General features: G+C 42.2%; 1 protein-coding gene across 3 annotated transcripts in view; it reads right to left on the reverse strand.

Moving 5' to 3' along the window:
• The window catches only part of LOC121572406 (WD repeat-containing protein 38), a 59,643-nt gene that overhangs the window by 39,937 nt on the left and 3,467 nt on the right, over positions 1 to 16,239 (reverse strand). For 2 of the 3 annotated variants that reach the window (XM_041884486.1, XM_041884469.1), the window contains exon 1: positions 8,909 to 9,027. The exons of the other annotated variant lie outside the window; for it this stretch is intronic. The gene's annotated coding sequence lies outside the window, so the exon portion shown is untranslated. Of the gene's footprint in view, positions 1 to 8,908; positions 9,028 to 16,239 lie in introns of those variants that run through there. 3 annotated transcript variants of the gene reach the window in all.

Here is a 16,239-nt window from a genome sequence, read left to right on the forward strand (position 1 = left end):
TAAAGAAGAAGTTACAGGTCTGTGAGAGCCAGAAATCTTGCTTGTTTGTAGGTGACCAAATACTTATTTTCCACCATAATTTGCAAATAAATTCATTAAAAATCCTACAATGTGATTTTCTGGAGAAAAAAAATCTCAATTTGTCTGTCATAGTTGACGTGTACCTATGATGAAAATTACAGGCCTCTCTCATCTTTTTAAGTGGGAGAACTTGCACAATTGGTGGCTGACTAAATACTTTTTTTCCCCACTGTACATTCATCTCTAGGAGACAGAACGCGTCTCCTTCCTGAGCGGTATGACGGCTGCGTGGTCCCATGGTGTTTATACTTGCGTACTATTGTTTGTACAGATGAACGTGGTACCTTCAGGCGTTTGGAAATTGCTCCCAAGGATGAACCAGACTTGTGGAGGTCTACAATTTTTTTTCTGAGGTCTTGGCTGATTTCTTTTGATTTTCCCATGATGTTAAGCAAAGAGGCACCGAGTTTGAAGGTAGGCCTTGAAATACATCCACAGGTACACCTCCAATTGACTCAAATGATGTCAATTAGCCTATCAGAAGCTTCTAAAGCCATGACATCATTTTCTGGAATTTTCCAAGCTGTTTAAAGGCACAGTCAACTTAGTGTATGTCAACTTCTGACCCACTGGAATTGTGATACAGTGAATTATAAGTGAAATAGTCTGTCTGTCAACAATTTTTGGAAAAATGACTTGTGTCATGCACAAACGACTTGCCAAAACTATAGTTTTTTAACAAGAAATGTGTGGAGTGGTTGAAAAACAAGTTTTAATGACTCCAACCTAAGTGTATGTAAACTTCCGACTTCAACTGTATGAGATGAATAATGCAAGATATGTAAACATTATTAAAGTGACTAGTGTTCCATTTCTTAAAGTGGTCAGTGATTTCAATAGGCAACGGCAGCCTATAATGTGCTAGTAATGGCTATTTAACAGTCTGATGGTCTTGAGATAGAAGCTGTTTTTCATTCTCTCGGTCCCAGCTTTGATGCACCTGTACTGACCTCGCCTTCTGGATGATAGCGGGGTGAACAGGCAGTAGCTCGGGTGGTTGATGTCCTTGATGATCTTTTTGGCCTTCCTGTGACATTGGGTGCTGTAGGTGTCCTGGAGGGCGTGTAGTTTGCCCCCGGTAATGCGTTCGGCAGACCGCACCACCCTCTGTAGAGCCCTGCGGTTGCGGGCGGTGCAGTTGCCGTACCAGGCGATGATACAGCCCGACAGGATGCTCTCAATTGTGCATCTGTAAAAGTTTGTGAGGGTTTTAGGTGCCAAGCCAAATTACTGTTGTGTCGTCTGCAAACTTGATGATTGAGTTGGAGGCGTGCTTGGCCACGCAGTCATGGGTGAACAGGGAGTACAGGAGGGGGCTGAGCACGCACCCTTGTGGGGCCCCAGTGTTGAGGATCAGCGAAGTGGAGATGTTGTTTCCTACCTTCACCACCTGGGGGCGGCCCGTCAGGAATTCCAGGACCCAGTTGCACAGGGCGGGGTTCAGACCCAGGGCCTCGAGCTTAACGATGAGCTTGGAGGGTACTATGGTGTTGAATGCTGAGCTATAGTCAATGAACAGCATTCTTACATAGATATTCCTCTTGTCCAGATGGGATAGGGCAATGTGCAGTGTGATGGCGATTGCATCGTCTGTGGATCTATTGGGGCGGTAAGCAAATTTAAGTGGGTCTAGGGTGACAGGTAAGGTAGAGGTGATATGATCCTTGACTAGTCTCTCAAAGCACTTCATGATGACAGAGGTGAGTGCTACAAGGCAATGATCATTTAGTTCAGTTACATTTGCTATCTTGGGTACAGGAACAATGGTGGCCATCTTGAAGCATGTGGGGACAGCAGACTGGGATAGGGAGAAATTGAATATGTCCGTAAACACACCAGCCAGTTGGTCTGCACATGCTCTGAGGACGTGGCTAGGGATGCTGTCTGGGCCGGCAGCCTTGCGGGGGTTAACATGCTTAAATGTCTTACTCACGTCGGCCACGGAGAAGGAGAGCCCACAGTCCTATGTAGTGGGCCACGTCGGTGGCAGTGTGTTATCCTCAAAGCGGGCGAAGAAGGTGTTTAGCTTGTCCGGAAGCGAGACGTCAGTGTCGGCGACGTGGCTGGTTTTCCTTTTGTAGTCCGTGATTGTATGTAGACCCTGACACATACGTCTCGTGTTTGAGCCTTTGAATTGCGATTCCACTTTGTCTCTATACTGATTTTTTACCAGTTTAAATGCCTTTCGGAGTGAGTAGCTGTAATTTCCTTTAGGAGTTTAGCAGATGTTATTGCGGGTGTAGTTATGTATATATATTGTTGGGGTTCCCCTTTCCCATTTTGTATAATAAAGTGTAATGAATCTATATTATAATTCAGTTGGGGGCGGTAATGCAACATGTTGGATGCCAACTACCGTTAAACATCACCAAAGAAGAATCCCTATTGTTGACCAATCACCCACGGCATAGACTTTGGCTGCCTACTTCAGCTTGCCTCCAGAAAAAATATGGTGTGCACAAACAACCGAAAAAACCCTTGCCGAAAACCAAAACGTCACAAAATGTTGTCAAAATATCATCACGTACTGTTCAGAACTGTTTCGGCTGGGAAGCATGCGGACGCCTTAAGTTAATTTAACTCATGGCTGTTTGCAAAAAAGCCTGCAAAAAAGCCTGTTGTGAACAGCGTGTACATTTCTTTGTAGGCTACTGCATATTTATAACGGGTTTGTGTGTGTGTGTGTGTGTGTGTGTGTGTGTGTGTGTGCGTGCATGCGTGCGAGAGAGAGAGAGAGAGAGAGAGGGGTGTTGTAACTAAATTAGTAAAGACAAGATTGTGGCTAATAAAACTGAGCACAAAACAATTAACCGTTTCGGGACCATGGACAGCTATGCGAGCCATTGCAGAGAAAAGCGCTCACCTTGATCCAGCACAGGCAGGTGGAAAGCAGCACTGTTTTGCTTAGTGGGCTAGTTCGTAAGCCGACATTAGCAGGAGCAGGCCTGCAAGCCAAGGGCGAGAGAATGCCATGTTCCTAATTTGATATTGTTCCCATTCCCCGTTCGCCAAGTTTAGAATTGCAAACTAATAGAAAATAGTCATCGTCAGATATATTTGTGTTTTTTTCTCTCCTCTACCCCCAATTTCATTGCAGGAAAACATAGTTTGGAAAGCAAATGGCTATTGCTCTAAAGAGAAGACAATGAAATCTGTCTTTTAGTTCTCAACTTGAGCCCTGTGGCTTCAGGCTATTCGGCCTGAGAGAGTGGGAAATGTGGGGACCTGGTGTCCAAGTAGGCACATGTAAGACATTTAACTTGTTTAGTATAGTCTGTTTGTAATTCCACTCACTAGTTGTAGCTGTATAGTCTGTTTGTTTGTGTTGTTGGTCTTGGCTAGCTTAATGTTCCGGTTGGTAGCTAGCTAGCACTCACTCACGTGGCTGCTAGCACCATCATGAAAAGCGGCATGAGGGAAGCCTTACAATATTACATTTGTGACTCCTTTCAGGTAACTATGCGTATGTCGTACGTCACTACTTCACATGAGAGGCATTTGAACGTAAACATAGTTTTTTTAATCAAAATGCGTTTTTTGACTGAAATGCCTTCTGGAACGTGAACTTTCATGTGCCTTAATAACAAACTTGTACGCCATCTGTAAATACAAATAAAATTGTTAAATTAAAGTGCCTAGTTGGTTTAGCCACGGAAAACGACAGGAACCTTCCCACTAGCCATGATTGGCTGAGGTAATGGATGGGCTGAACATGCCCAGAGATTAGTTTCGGATTGGTCTGCCATGTAGCACGCTTCTGTCTATAACATGAGCTGCTCAGTATGTGTAGGTAATCCTGTCTAATTCTTTCTTTTTTTGAAAGATATCACGAATAACTGCAAAAGTGTTGCTAATGCTCTCCACTTTCTGAAGGACCGAGTTTTGAAATCAGTGGAATGCCCGGTGGAAGCAGAGTATAATAGCTAAGGAGATGGAGAAAATTCAGGCGTTTGATTGCAAATACGCAGAGGGAGTCAAAAAGAGAACACACAGAAGGATGTTGTATAAAACACCTGTCTCCGGATTACATCTTCAAACTAAGGGCAACCATCCGTGACAGAGAGGGAGAAGCGTTCATCCATGTATACGGGTAAGAGTCTAGCTAGCTACATTTGTAGATATTATACGTTTCTAATTTTGTCAGAAAGTCGTTTTCATTGCAAGTTAAAGCATACTGTTAGCTAGCTAGCTAACGTTAGCTGGCTGGCTGGCTCGCTAGCTAGCTAACGTTATGTGTATGATCTGTGTAGTAATATTATTCGCATCTCAGAGACATTTACATTGCTAGTTATAGCCTAATGTTAGCTAGCTAGCTAACATTGAACCTAGTTGGTTAGCTTTAACTACCTGTAGATTCATGCAGGGTAGTAATGTTATGAGTTGTAATTATGGTTCATTGTTTAGCTAGCTAGCTACCTACATGTCTAAACAAAAGACTCCACTATGCCAGTAACCATTTCACTGTACCGTTTACACCTTCTGTATCCTGTGCACGTGACAAATAAACGTAGATTTGATTTGATATAGTGTTTTGGACAAGAAGAATATAGATTTAAGTTGTCCGAATGGACAAGTTTTTAAAAAAGCACAAAAAAACAACATTGGAATAATATTCTAATCTATTTATCATGAACATACATTTTAAAAAAGCATACATGTCAAAGTGTATGTGATATGCATATTGGCTACAGCCTCATGTCCAAATCGATGAGGGAGGCGCCAGAACATTTTGCCAAACTTTAATGAGACTTTTAAGTACATAAATATAGGCTAAATGCCAGTCATGTTTGACAAATATAATGAAGGGTAATTAACATCTAAAGCACATGTCAAACTCATTCCACGGAGGGCAGAGTGTCTGCGGCTTTTTGCTCCTCCCTTCTACTTGATTGATGAATTAAGGTCACTGATTAATTAGTAAGGTACTCCCCTCACCTGGTTGTCTAGGTCTTAATTGAAAGGAAAAACCAAAAACCTGCAGAAACTAGGCCCTCCACGGAATGAGTTTGACACCCCTGGTCTAAAGGCTTGATTCTGTCTACATAGGTTACTTAGTTTGTTCAGATCAAATGGTCACACCGCATATCACCAAATGGTCACACCGCACATCACCCACCTTGAATTTGAGCGGAGGCGTCAGCATTTTGAAACTATTTAACCAATTAACTTAATTGTTTAAAACCTGGACATTTTATGTCATTCCTTTTTTGGGTCTGTTGTCACCTCCTTCTTTGGCCATAGATGGCTATTACCAGCTCATCGCCCTCTACTGTCCTGGGGTAATAGCGCTGCTTTCCCCCTTTCTTTCCGTTTTTATTTTAAGGGAGTATTCGAGCACACTCGTTCGGTTCACCTAGCCGAGTTCTGCTAGGCACCAGCCAACCCTATGTATTCGGGCGGTTTAAGTGTTTACTTCTGTTCGTTCACAGGTCCTGCTGCACTGGCAAGTCCATTTCTGGCAAGTGCGCAACTCTTTGGCTGCATAATCACAGAAACACCTCATCCTCAGGGTACCACAACTACTGCTGGGAGACTACAAATTATTTATTTCACACTATTGTCAAATAACTGATCTTATGTACAGTGAGGGAAAAAAGTATTTGATCCCCTGCTGATTTTGTACGTTTGCCCACTGACAAAGAAATGATCAGTCTATAATTTTAATGGTAGGTTTATTTGAACAGTGACAGACAGAATAACAACAACAAAATCCAGAAAGACGCATGTCAAAAATGTTATAAATTGATTTGCATTTAAATGAGGGAAATAAGTATTTGACCCCCTCTTAATCAGAAAGATTTCTGGCTCCCAGGTGTCTTTTATACAGGTAACGAGCTGAGATTAGGAGCACACTCTTAAAGGGAGTGCTCCTAATCTCAGCTTGTTACCTGTATAAAAGACACCTGTCCACAGAAGCAATCAATCAATCAGATTCCAAACTCTCCACCATGGCCAAGACCAAAGAGCTCTCCAAGGATGTCAGGGACAAGATTGTAGACCTACACAAGGCTGGAATGGGCTACAAGACCATCGCCAAGCAGCTTGGTGAGAAGGTGACAACAGTTGGTGCGATTATTTGCAAATGGAAGAAACACAAAATAACTGTCAATCTCCCTCGGCCTGGGGCTCCATGCAAGATCTCACCTCGTGGAGTTGCAATGATCATGAGAACGGTGAGGAATCAGCCCAGAACTACACGGGAGGATCTTGTCAATGATCTCAAGGCAGCTGGGACCATAGTCACCAAGAAAACAATTGGTAACACACTACGCCGTGAAGGACTGAAATCCTGCTGCTCAAGAAAGCACATATAAAGGGCCGTCTGAAGTTTGCCAATTAACATCTGAATGATTCAGAGGAGAACTGGGTGAAAGTGTTGTGGTCAGATGAGACCAAAATCGAGCTCTTTGGCATCAACTCAACTCGCCATTTTTGGAGGAGGAGGAATGCTGCCTATGACCCCAAGAACACCATCCCCACCGTCAAACATGGAGGTGGAAACATTATGCTTTGGGGGTGTTTTTCTGCTAAGGGGACAGGACAACTTCACTGCATCAAAGGGAAGATGGAAGGGGCCATGTACCATCAAATCTTGGGTGAGAACCTCCTTCCCTCAGCCAGGGCATTGAAAATGACAATGACCCAAAACACATGGCCAAGGCAACAAAGGAGTGGCTCAAGAAGAAGCACATTAAGGTCCTGGAGTGGCCTAGCCAGTCTCCAGACCTTAATCCCATTGAAAATCTGTGGAGGGAGCTGAAGGTTGGAGTTGCCAAACGTCAGCCTCGAAACCTTAATGACTTGGAGAAGATCTGCAAAGAGGAGTGGGACAGAATCCCTCCTGAGATGTGTGCAAACCTGGTGGCCAACTACAAGAAACGTCTGACCTCTGTGATTACCAACAAGGGTTTTGCCACCAAGTACTAAGTCATATTTTGCAGAGGGGTGAAATACTTATTTCCCTTATTAAAATGCAAATCAATTTATAACATTTTTGACATGCGTTTTTCTGGATGTTTTTGTTGTTATTCTGTCTCTCGCTGTTCAAATAAACCTACCATTAAAATTATAGACTGATCATGTCTTTCTCAGTGGGCAAACGTACAAAATCAGCAGGGGATCAAATACTTTTTTCCCTCACTGTAGTTGGCAGTGAAATGGCAAGGACTTGATTAACTGTAATGGCAATAATTTAGTTGTTTGTGTTTTCTCACTGCAATGCACTGATCACAACACTATTGTATTATTGTATATTATTGTGGTTTCTGTAAAAATGTAGGTTTGTACAATAAAACCTGACCTTTAGTCACACCCAGGATAAGAACACTGTGGAGAAACAATATCAGACACACTGACAATATTTGTGTTGCCTCAATTAATACAAAAAAACATAAAGTAGCTTTGAAAAATCTATTTTGAGTGCTGCCCCTCTACTTATGAATCTGATATTCTTATTTTGGTCAACACACCAGTTCTGAGCTTTCTAGAACCTTTTCCGATAGAGATCATATTCACAAGTTGAACTCTCACATATTTTGATTGTCCACATAGTGCTCTCTGATCATGGTTTTCAGTCTCAAAAATTTTAATGGACAATCAATGACATAATACACTTAGCTTGAGTATGTTATTCTTTGTCCTCTATCCCAGTCCCTAATTTAACCTTAAGCCGTACCCCTTATACCCCTTTGGAGATACAGGAGGACTGGTTTTTAACCGTGTGCCGCGGCACACTGGTGTGCCTTGAGGAACTCTCAACTCTTTTCCTAATAATAATAATATGCCATTTAGCAGACGATTTTATCCAAAGCGACTTAGAGTCATGTGCGCATACATTTTTACGTATGGGTGGTCCCGGGGATCGAACCCACTACCCTGGCGTTACAAGCGCCGTGCTCTACCAGCTGAGCTACGGAGGATCACTTCCGTAGCTGTATACCAAGGGTGGCAGGTAGCCTAGCGGTTAGAGCGTTGGGTCAGTAACCGAAAGGTCACTCGAATCCCAGAGCAGACAAGGTGAAAAGTCTGCCGATGTGCCCTTGAGCAAGACACTTAACCCTAATTTGGTCCAGTAGCGCAGTACTACTATGGCTGACCCTGTAAAACAACACATTTCACTGCACCTATCTGGTGAATGTGACAATAAAAACATGTTTTTCCATTAATTATCCCAGTAAAACCAGATCTTGAAAGATGGCAGCTACGGTGAACGTGAGTAGATTACATTGGAAATAACGGTCGGCCATCTTGGACGCTGTCGCCAGTTCTTTTATAGCTCAATGACCTCACTAATGGTGCTTTCAAGACAACTGGGAACTCGGGAAAAAACTAGGTAAAATCACGAATTCAGTGATCTTCAGGTCTGTAAATCAGAGCTCTATAAAGATGCCAGTTTCCGACTTGGAATTCAAGTTGGACGACTGTTCTAAACAATTTTTCTCAGTCTGAGCTTGTTTTTTCCTGAGGCAGAGATTTCCGGAGTTCCCAGTTGTTCTTAATGCGGCAACAGTCACACACAGTATCTGCGCATGTGCACGGGTTAGCTTCACGCCGTTACACTGTAGTAGCAACAGGACCAACACAGCAGAGAAGTTTAGCCTCGCGCTTCAACGCACGTAGTCGTTGCGGAAATTGACCCACTATGCTGTTTCCTATGTGCATCTACTTCATATCGCTGGGTCTACCTTAAACTAGCTAACTAACTAGCTAGCCAAATTAATCTAGCTAGCTAGCTGGCAATACACTTGCCCTGGCTGGCTGTCATGATCAAACCAGCACACTTTGGGATCAATAAAAAAAGACACAAACCAAAACTGAATCATCTCACCTTATCCTTTTTGGAGTAGTCCTTGTTTATTTTTTCTGATTGACTCTATTGTGTTATGTTGTATTTGAACACCAACATATGTTTGCTATGCTAGCTCTCTCCTCCAGTCAGTCATTTGAATCGAGGTGACGACTAACATCGTTGCTTAGCAACCATCATAATTTTAACCCCCTCCGCACATGGAGATGTCATGACCCATGACGCAATTTTAGCGGCAAAAACTATGAGGTGCCAAATTGAGGGGGACATATGATTGTTATCACGTACTACAACATCTATAAAAGCTACCTTGTAATACTTGTTTTGCCCAACAAACGCAGTGTATGAGATAAAGGATGAGTTCTGTTGAAACAAACTTCATAAATGTCTATTGTGAGTTTTATATAAGGGTGAACCATTGGGAGCGTTTGAGTGGTAGGGCAAAAGCATAGAGCTAAAGCAAAAACAGTACAGAATGAAGATTGGCATGAACAGCTTGTCTAATAAAAATCCCTGATCATGCTTGTAGGTGATGTCATGGCGAAATTGGCTAGCTAAACCGTAGATATCCTATTAAATTACTAGAGGGGCAATGTCATAAACCCTAAAAGTTCCAGAATGGGGTGAAAATGGCAGATATATTGGTCACTGAGAAATCCAAACCAGTCTAATTGGAATGAATGGCAGTAGAGGCATAATCCTGATTTTACTTATGCAGGAAAATAAAAGTAAGGCATGTGATATATCAGAAATTGTGTAATACCTAAATTATTGTCATATAATTATAAATACAATTTATACAGGTTTTATACAAATGTTATGTAATATATACGTAAACAGACCATAAATGTCTCAATCTTTGTTTTCTTGTAAAGCTGTGAGTGCTATTATATGATACAATATCAGAACTTGTTGCATTTACAACTTGTCTAAATCCTAACATCAACTGATTTCAGCCAGTGTATGGCTGTGGATTGACTGCATTGTTTTAATAGAATGTAGGCATATTGGCATTTAATTAGAAAATATTTATGGAATCATTCCTCTAAAACGGTCTAGTTAGTTAGCTAACAAACATACAGTGCAGATAAATTCTTCAAATTCATTATTTTATACAATATCTTATCACAGCATTGGCAAACCATGGACCAACTCCCTAACCAAAATGGCTGCCCTTGATCACATCATAAGAAGGTTCATGGCCTTTCTAGTATTCTAATTCCTAATTCTATGCGCTAAACTCATGCGCTGAATCACGTCATTGAGTCTAACGGTCATCTCGAGCCGAACTGCGCATGTGCAGGCTGTCAAATCAACTTCGATATAAAGTTGTTTTTGATGAAAATGTGTCAGTTTGTCACTTTCATGAGGTTGGAGTAATATGTTCAACTACTTAAGACATTGGCTGAAATGTAGGTTGTGCCTTTAGATTTCGAGAAAATTAACAAGTAAGGAAGAATTTTTCACTTCTCTAATTGACTTCTCAAACCCCAAACCTCGGCCTGGTCTGCTTGGTCTGTTTCGCAAGTGTTCCCAGTAGTCTCGCGATGTTGCGCTTCGAGTTAGAAACTCTGTGGCTAAAGCAACCAACTGTAGAAGAAGTCGAGGAGTTAAGTCGGGGGAGGTGCATCTGCAACAGCCGAAAGTCGGACACTAAAAGTGGTTTCCCAACAGCAAAGCTCAGATCAACATGGCAGTGTTGCAATTGTTTATAAAAGCATATCTTTATAATTTCAAAATAAACATGTCTCCAACCCCCATATCACACACTCACAAACTGAAATCACGTGTGTGCAGGCCTACATTATATATTTTTGAGAGAAACTCAAATATCACATTCAAATGAATATATATCCAAAGTACACTACATGGCCAAAAGTATGTGGACACCGCTTGTCAAACATCTCATTCCAAAATCATGGGCATTAATATGGAGTTGGTCCCCCCTTTGCTGCTATAACAACTTCCACTCTTCTGGGAAGGTTTTCCACTAGATGTTGGAACATTGCTGCGGGGATTTCCAGACACTAAATTGGGATTATGGTTCATTGTTTACCTCTGGAAAAAATGAAAACAGCCTAACCAGCTCTGCTAGGGCGAGTAAAATGGTCAGAGAACAACCCACTGACCATTTTACTCGCCCTAGCAGAGCTAGTTAGGCTGTTTTCATGTTATCCAAAGCGTTGGTGACTGTAACTGTGCTGCTGGCAAGAATTTAATTACGCTTCTTTGCCGTCGTTTACTGACACCGGCCATATTCAACGGGTGGCTGAGATAATGAGTGGGCTGGACATGCCAAGAGATGAGTTCGGATTGGTCTGCCATATAGCACACTTCTGTCTATTTGAGCTGGTCAGTATGTGTAGGTAATCCTGTCTAATGTGGCTTTTTATATATATATATATATATCGCTTAGTAGAACTGCATACAGTGCCTTGCAAAAGTATTTATCCCCCTTGCCGTTTTTCCTATTTTGTTGCATTACAACCTGTAATGTAAATTGATTTTTATTTGGATTTCATGTAATGGACATACACAAAATAGTCAAAATTGGTGAAGTGAAATGAAAGAAATTACTTGTTTCAAAAAGTTATAAGAAATAAATAACTGAAAAGTGGTGCGTGCATATGTATTCACTCCCTTTGCTCTGAAGCCCCTAAATAAGATCTGGTACAACCAATTACCTTCAGAAGTCACATAATTAGTTAAATAAAGTCCACCTGTGTGCAATCTAAGTGTCACATGATCTGTCACATGATTTGAGTATATATACACCTGAAGGCCCCAGAGTCTGCAACACCACTAAGCAAGTGGCACCACCAAGCAAGCGGCATCATGAAGACCAATGAGCTCTCCAAACAGGTCAGAGACAAAGTTGTGGAGAAGAACAGATCAGGGTTGGGTTATAAAAAATATCAGAAACTTTGAACATCCCACGGAACACCATTAAATCCATTATTAAAAAAATGGAAAGAATATGGCACCACAACAAACCTGCCAAGAGAGGGCCGCCCACCAAAACTCACGGACCAGGCAAGGAGGGCATTAATCAGAGAGGCAACAAAGTGACCAAAGATAAACCTGAAGGAGCTGCAAAGCTCCACAGCGAAGATTGGAGTATCTATTCATAGGACCACTTTAAGCCGTACACTCGGAAGAGTGGCCAGAAAAAAGCCATTGCTTAAAGAAAAAAATAAGCAAACACGTTTGGTGTTCGCCAAAAGACATGTGGGAGAAGATGGATGGCACTAAAAACAGGGAAATTCTTGAGGGAAACTTGTTTCAGTCTTCCAGAGATTTGAGACTGGGATGGAGGTTCCCCTTCCAGCAGGACAATGACCCTATGCATACTGCTAAAGCAACACTTGAGTTGTTTAAGGGGAAACATTTAAATGTCTTGGAATGGCCTAGTCAAAGCGCAGACCTCAATCCAATTGAGAATCTGTGGTATGACTTAAAGATTGCTGTACACCAGCGGAACCCATCCAACTTGAAGGAGCTGGAGCAGTTTTGCCTTGAAGAATTGACAAAAATCCCAGTGGCTAGATGTGCCAAGCTTATAGAGACATACCCCAAGAGACTTGCAGCTGTAATTGCTGCAAAAGGTGGCTCTACAAAGTATTGACTTTGGGGGGGTGAATAGTTATGCACGCTCAAGTTCTCTGTTATTTTGGCTTATTTCTTGTTTGTTTCACAATAAAAAATATTTTTGCATCTTCAAAGTGGTAGGCATGTTGTGTAAATCAAATGATACAAACCCCCCAAAAATCCATTTTAATTCCAGGTTGTAAGGCAACAAAATAGGAAAAATGCCAAGGGGGGTGAATACTTTCGTAAGTCACTGAAAGTGTTGCTGTCCACTTTCTGGATGACCAAGTTTTGAAATCAGTGGAATTAGAGTATGATAGCTAAGGAGATGGAGAAAACACCTGTCTCCGGATTACATCTTCAAACTAAGGGCAACCATGGCATCCGTGACAGGGAGAAGCATCCAACCCTGATGTATACGGGTAAGATAGTCTAGCTAGCTACATTTTCAGAAATTACCCGTTTCTAATTTTGACAGAAAGTCGTTTTCATTTCAAGTTAAAGTGTACTGTTAGATAGATAGCTAACGTTAGCTGGCTGGCTCGCTAGCTAACGTTACATGTACGATCTTATTATTGGTATCTCAGAGCCATTTGCTTGGCTAGTTATAGCCTCATGTTAGTTAGCTAACATTGAACCTGGATGGTTAGCTACCTGCAGATTCATGCAGGGTAGTAACATCATGAGTTGGGATTAGAGTTAATTGTTTAGATAACTAACTAGCTAGCTACATGTCTTAACAAAATACTCCACTATGCAAGTATCCATTTCAATATAATGTCACTGCGACAACTGTTGTTTGACGTAGCTGGTAAATTCACTCTGCTATCTACTCCGATTTCAGAGCACGGGTAAGATAGTATAGCTAGCTACATTTTCAGATATGACACATTTCTAATTTTGACAGAAAGTTGTTTTCATTTCAAGTTAAAGTGTACTGTTAGCTGGCTGGCTGGCTCGCTAAATAACATTACGTGTAAGATCTTATTATTCATATCTCAGAGCCATATGCTTTGCTAGTTATAGCCTAATGTTAGCTAGCTAACATTGAACCTGGATGGTTAGCTACTTGCAGATTCATGCAGGGTAGTAACGTCATGAGTTGGGATTAGAGTTAATTGTTTAGATAACTAACTAGTTAGCTACATGTCTTAACAAAATACTCCACTATGCAAGTATCCATTTCAATATAATGTCACTGCGACAACTGTTGATTGACGTAGCTGGTAAATTCGCTCTGGCTATCTACTCCGATTTCAGAGCACGGGTAGATACATTTTCAAATACGACACATTTCTATTCTATTTCTATATTCAGATTCATGCAGGGTAGTACCGTCATGGATTATGGTTCATTGTTTAGCTAGCTAGTCAGCTACATGTCTTAACAAAAGAGTCCACTATGCAAGTAACCATTTCAATAGAATGTTCATGATCAAATCAAATCAAATCACATTTTATTTGCCACATACGCCGAATACCACAGGTGTAGACCTTACAGTGAAATGCCTACTTACAAGCCCTTAACCAACAATGCAGTTTTTTGAGAAAAGAAAAAAAGTGTTAAGTAAAAAATAGATAAGTAGAAAATAATTAAGGAGCAGCAGTGAAATAAAATAACAGTAGGGAGGCTATATACAGGGGGTACCAGTACAGTGTCAATGTGCGGGGGCACCGGTTAGTCGAGGTAATTTAGGTAATATGTACATGTGGGTAGAGTTAAAGTGACTATGCATAAATAATCAACAGAGTAGCTGCTGCGTAAAAGAGGGGGTTGGGTTGGGTTGGGTTGGGTTTTGGTGGGGGAGCAATGTAAATAGTCTGGGTAGCCATGATTAGCGGTTCAGTAGTCTTATAGCTTGGGAGTAGAAGCTGTTAAGAAGCCTTTTGGACGTAGACTCGGCGCGCCGGTACCGCTTGCTGTTCGGTAGCAGAGAGAACAGTCTATGAATAACTTTTTGAGGATCTGAGGACCCATGCCAAATCTTTTCAGTCTCCTGAGGGGGAATAGGCTTTGTCCTGCTCTCTTCACAACTGTCTTGGTGTGTTTGGACCATGATAGTTTGTTGGTGATGAGAATGGGGGCGTGCTCAGTCCTCTTTTTTTCCTGTAGTCCACAATCATCTCTTTTGTCTTGATCACGATGAGGGAGAGGTTGTTATTCTGGCACCACACGGCCAGGTTCTGACCTCCTTCCTATAGGCTGTCTCATCGTTGTCGGTGATCAGTCCTACCACTGTTGTGTCGTCGGCAAACTTAATGATGGTGTGGAGTCGTGCCTGGCCATGCAGTCATGGGTGAACAGGGAGTACAGGTGAGGGGCCCCCGTGTTGAGCATCAGCGTGGCAGATGTGTTGTTACCTACCCTTACCACATGGGGGCGTCCCATCAGGAAGTCCAGGATCCAGTTGCAGAGGGAGGTGATTAGTCCCAGGGTCCTTAGCTTAGTGATGAGCTTTGAGGGCACTATGGTGTTGAACGCTGAGTTGTAGTCAATGAATAACATTCTCACGTAGGTGTTCCTCTTGTCCAGGTGGGAAAGGGCAGTGTGGAGTGCAATAGAGATTGCATCATCTGTGGATCTGTTGGGGCGGTATGCAAATTGGAGTGGGTCTAGGGTTTGTGGGATAATGGTGCTAATATGAGCCATGACAAGCTTTTCAAAGCACTTCATGGCTACAGACGTGAGTGCTACGGGTCGGTAGTCATTTAGGCAGGTTATCTTAGTGTTCTTGGGCACAGGGACTATGGTGGTCTGCTTGAAACATGTTGGTAATACAGACTCAGTCAGGGACATGTTGAAAATGTCAGTGAAGACACTTGCCAGTTGGTCAGCACATGCTCGGAGTACACGTCCTGGTAATCCATCTTGCCCTGCGGCCTTGTGAATGTTGACCTGCTTAAAAGTCTTACTCACATCGGCTACGGAGAGCGTGATCACATAGTCAGCCGGAACAGCTGGTGCTCTCATGCATGTTTCAGTGTTGCTTGCCTCGAAGCGAGCATAGAATTGATTTAGCTCGTCTGGTAGGCTTGTGTCACTGGGCAGCTCCATGGCTTCTGGTTGGGGTATGTACGTATGGTCACTGTGGGGACGATGTCACCGATGCACTTATTGATGAAGCCAGTGACTGATGTAGTGTACTCCTCAATGATATCGGAAGAATCCCGGAACATATTCCCCTTTGTGCTAGCAAAACAGTCCTGTAGCTTAGCATCTGCGTCATCTGACCACTTCCTTATTAACCGAGTCGCTGGTGCTTCCTGCTTTAGTTTTTGCTTATAAGCAAGAATCAGGAGGATAGGGTTATGGTCAGATTTGCCAAATGGAGGGCGAGGGAGAGCTTTGTTCCCATCTCTGTGTGTGGAGTAAAGGTGGTCTAGAGTTTTTTTTTCCTCTGGTTGCACATTTAACATGCTGGTAGAAATTAGGTAGAACTGATTTAAGTTTCCCTGCATTAAAGTCCCCGGCCACTTATGGCCTTATACAGCTCATTGAGTGCAATCTTAGTCCCAGCATCGGTTTGTAGTGGTAAATAGACAGCTACGAAAAATATAGATGAAAACTCTCTTGGTAAATAGTGTGGTCTACAGCTTATCATGAGATACTCTACCTCAGGCGAGCAAAACCTTGAGACTTCCTTAGTATTCGATTTTATGCATCAGCTGTTGTTTGCAAATATACACAGACCGCCACAACTTGTCTTACCGGAGTCAGCTGTTCTATCCTGCCGATGTAGCGTATATCCTCCACAAGTCTGGTTC

Source organism: Coregonus clupeaformis, chromosome 1 (assembly GCF_020615455.1).
Source record: "Coregonus clupeaformis isolate EN_2021a chromosome 1, ASM2061545v1, whole genome shotgun sequence".
In the NCBI taxonomy this organism is placed as follows: domain Eukaryota; kingdom Metazoa; phylum Chordata; class Actinopteri; order Salmoniformes; family Salmonidae; genus Coregonus; species Coregonus clupeaformis.